Source organism: Hordeum vulgare, chromosome 7H, assembly GCF_904849725.1.
Source record: "Hordeum vulgare subsp. vulgare chromosome 7H, MorexV3_pseudomolecules_assembly, whole genome shotgun sequence".
Classification (NCBI taxonomy): Eukaryota; Viridiplantae; Streptophyta; class Magnoliopsida; order Poales; family Poaceae; genus Hordeum; species Hordeum vulgare.
Window position 1 is genome coordinate 399,022,729 of NC_058524.1, and position 4,438 is coordinate 399,027,166.

Here is a 4,438-nt window from a genome sequence, read left to right on the forward strand (position 1 = left end):
TGGGAATTTCTGTCAAGCTAGTTTTCATCATGTTCATATGATTCACGTTCGCTACTTTGATAGTTTGATATGTGGGTGGACAATCGCTTGGGTACTGCCCTTACTTGGACAACATCCCACTTATGATTAATCCCTCTCGCAAGCATCCACAACTACGAAAGAAGAATTAAGAAAAAGTCTAACCATATCATTAAACTAGTGGATCCAAATCAGCCCCTTACGAAGCAACGCATAAACTAGGATTTAAGCTTCTGTCACTCTAGCAACCCATCATCTACTTACTACTTCCCAATGCCTTCCTGTAGGCCCAAATAATGGTGAAGTGTTATGTAGTCGAGTTCACATAACACCACTAGAGGAAAAACAACATACAACACATCAAAATATCGAACGAATACCAAATGCACATGACTAATTATAGCATGACTTATCCCATGTCCTCAGGAACAAAAGTAACTACTCAGAAAGCATAATCATATTCATGACCAGAGAGGTAATGAATAGCATCAAGGATCTGAACATATAATCTTCCACCAAGTAATCCAACTAGCATCAACTACAAAGAGTAATTAACACTACTAGCTACCTTACAAGTACCAATTGGAGTCACGAGACGGAGATTGGTTACAAGCGATGAACTAGGTTTTGGAGATGAGATGGTGTTTATGAAGATGTTGATGGTGATGAGTCCCCTCTGATGAGAGGAGTGTTGATGATGACGATGGCGACGATTTCCCCCTCCGGGAGGGAAGTTTCCCCGGCAGGATCGTCCTGCCGGAGCTCTAGATTGGTTCTGCTCAAGTTCCGCCTCGTGGCAGCGGCGAATCCTCCGAAAAGCCTCCTCTTTATTTTTTTTGGAACGAAACTCTTCTTGTAACAAAAGAGGGGGCCCAGAGGGCCAAGTGGGAGCCCACAAGCCCCCTAGGAGGGGCCAGGGGGGAGGCCGCGCCTAGCAGGCTTGTGGCCTCCTGCTGGCGCCCCTGTGGTACTTCTTCGGCCCAGTATTTTTATAAATCCCAAAAAAAATCCTCGTTGATTTTCACGGCTTTTGGAGTTGCGCAGAATAGGTATCTCAAACTTGCTCCTTTTTCAGGCCAGAATTCCAGCTGCTGGCATTCTCCCTCTTCATGTAAACCTTGCAAAATAAGAGAGAAAAGGCATAACTATTGTACCGTGAAGTGTAATAACAGCCCAAAAAGCGATAAATATCAACATGAAAGCATGATGCAAAATGGACGTATCAGTGCGCATCCCTCTCAGCCTATGTGCCCCATCCGGGGCTTGTGGCCCCTTCCAGTGGATCCCCGGAAACTTCACATATATCAATCTTTACCTTCGGACCATTTCGAAGTTCCTCATGATGTCCAGGATCTCATCCGGGACTCCGAACAACCTTCAGTGACAAACATACATAACTGAACTATACCGCAACATCACCGAACCTTAAGTGTGCAGACCTGGCGGGTTCGAGAACTATGCAGACATGACCGAGACACTCTACATTCAATCACCAATAGCGGGGTCTGGGTATCCATATTGGATCCTACATATTCTACGAAGATCATCATCGGTCGAATCATGATGTCAAATGTACACGCTGGTACTATGCTCCATTTGGAACTATTCCAAAGGACTGCTCCATTATATGAATCCGGTTTGATACTTTAGAGTCATTCAGATTGGTGCCAAAGCTTGCATCGACGTAACCCTTTACGAGAAACTCTTTTATCACCTCCAAAATCGAGAAACATTTCCTTAGTCCTCAAGTTACTAAGGGTAATTTCGATCATTGTTCCGTGGTCCATTCCTGGATCACTCTTGTACCCCTTGACCGACTCATGGCAAGGCACACATCAGGTGAGGTACACAACATGGCATACTATAGAGCCTACATCTAATGTCATAGCGGAGGACCTTCGTCCTTTCTCTCTCTTCTATCGTTGGTCGACCTTTGAGTCTTACTCAAATTCACACCTTACAATTCAGGCAAGAACTCCTTCTTTGACTGATCCATTTTGAACTCCTCCAAAATCTTGTCAAGGTATCTATTCATTGAAAGTTTTATCACGCGTCTTGATCTATCTCTATAGATCTTGATGGTCAGTGCTCAACTAGCTTAACCCAAAAGCTTTGATCATCTCATCAAAGCGCATATTCCAACTCCGAGATGGTTGCTCCAGTCCATAGAAGGATTGCTGGAGCTTGCATACTTGTGAGATCCCTTAGGAATGACAAAACCTTTTGTTTATATCACATACAACCTTTCCTCAAGGAAATCATCGAGGAAACAATTTTTGACATCCATCTGCAAGATTTCATAAAAATGCAGCTACTCCTAACATAATTCAAATAGAATTTTAGCATCACTACGGTTGAGAAAGTGTTATCCTAGTCAACTCCTTGAAATTGTCGGAAACCTATTTGTGACGAGTCGAGCTTTCTAAATGGTTATATTAACCATCATTGTCTGTCTTCCCTTTAAAGACCCATTTGTACTTAATAACCTTATGAACATAAAGTAGTTCTTCCAAAGTCAACACTTTGTTTTCATATATGGATACTATCTCGGGATTTTATAGCCTCCACCTATTTGTCGGAATCTGGGCCCACCATCGCTTCTCCATAGCTCGTAGGTTCATTGTTGTCAAACAACATGACCTCCAAGATAGGATTACAGTACTACTATGGAGCAGCACGTGTTCTTGTCGATCCATGAGGTTCGGTAGTAACTTGATGTCAAGCTTCATGATCATCATCATTTGCTTCCACTTCAACTGGTGTAGGTGCCACACGAACAACTTCCAGTGCCCTGCTACACTTTGTTCGAAGTGACGGTTCAACAACCTCATCAAGTTCCACCTTCCTCCCACTCAATTCTTTCGAGAGAAACTCTTTCTCGAGAAAGGACCCATTTTCACCAACAAACACTTTGCTTTTGGATCTGAGATAGGAGGTATACCCAACTGTTTTGGGTATCCTATGAAGATGCATTTGTCCGCTTTGGGTTTGAGCTTCTCAGGCTAAAGCCTTCTGACACAAACATCATAGCCCAAAATTTAAGAAATGACAGCTTAGGTTTATCCAAACCGTACTTCATACGATGTCGTCTCAATGGAATTAAATGGTGTTGTATATGAGGTGAGAGTGGTTGCCTTTAATTCATAACCCCATAATGATAGTGGTAAATCGATAAGAGACATTATAGTATGCACCATATCCTATAGGGCATGGCTACGACGTTTGGACACACATCACACTATGGTGTTCCTAGCGGCATGAGTTTTGAAACAATTTCCACATTGTCTAACAAACTCGAAACTCACATATTCATCACTATGATCACATCGCACACATATCATCCTCTTGTTATGAAGATTTTCAACTTCATTCTAAATTTTCTTGAACTTTTCAACACTTCAGGCTCGTGATTCATCAAGTAAATATATCAGTATCTACTCAAATCATGAGTGAAGTAAGAACATATCGATATCCACTTCGCGCCTCAGCACTCATTAGACTGCATACATCAAAATGTAATTTTTCCAATAAGTCACTTGCTCGTTCCATCTCACTTGAAAATGAGGCCTTCAGTCATCTTGCTCATGTGGCATGATCTGCATGTCTCAAGTGATTCAAAATCAAGTGAGTCCAAAAGATACATCTGTGTGTAGTTTCTTCATGCGTTTACACCAATAGGCATGGTTTGCATGTCTCAAACGATTCAAAAATGTTTGAGTCCAAAGATCCATCAACATGGATATTCTTCATGCAGTTTATACCAACATGACTCAAGCGGCAGTGCCACAAGTAAGTGGTACTATCATTACTACTTTGTATATTTTGACATCAATATTATGAATATGTGTATCACTACGATCGAGAGTCAATAAACCATTCACATTAGGTGCATGACCATTGAAGGTTTTATTCAAGTAAATAGAGTAACCATTATTCTCTTTAAATGAATAACCGTTTTGCAATAAACACAAGCCAATCATGTTCATGTTGAATGCAAGCACCCAACAACATTTAGGTCTAACACTAATCCAGAAGGTAGACGGTGCGTGCAATGGTGAACACATCAATCTTGGAAACACTTCCAAAACACATCGTCACCTTGCCTTTAGCTACTCTCCATCTATTCTGCAGCTTTCATTTCGAGTTACTAACATTTAGCAACTAAACCAGTATCTAATACCCAGGTGCTACTAGAAGTACTAGCAATATACACATCAATCACACATATATCTAATATACTTTTCTTGCCAGCCTTCTCATCTACCAAGTGTCTAGGGTGGTTCCGCCTTAGTGATCATTCCCCTCATCATAGAAACATGTAGTCTCGGGATTGGGTTCAACCTTGGGTATCTTCATTGGAGTGACAACTGAGTTGTCATTCTCGAAGTTTCCCTTCTTTCCCTTGCCCTTCTTGAAACTA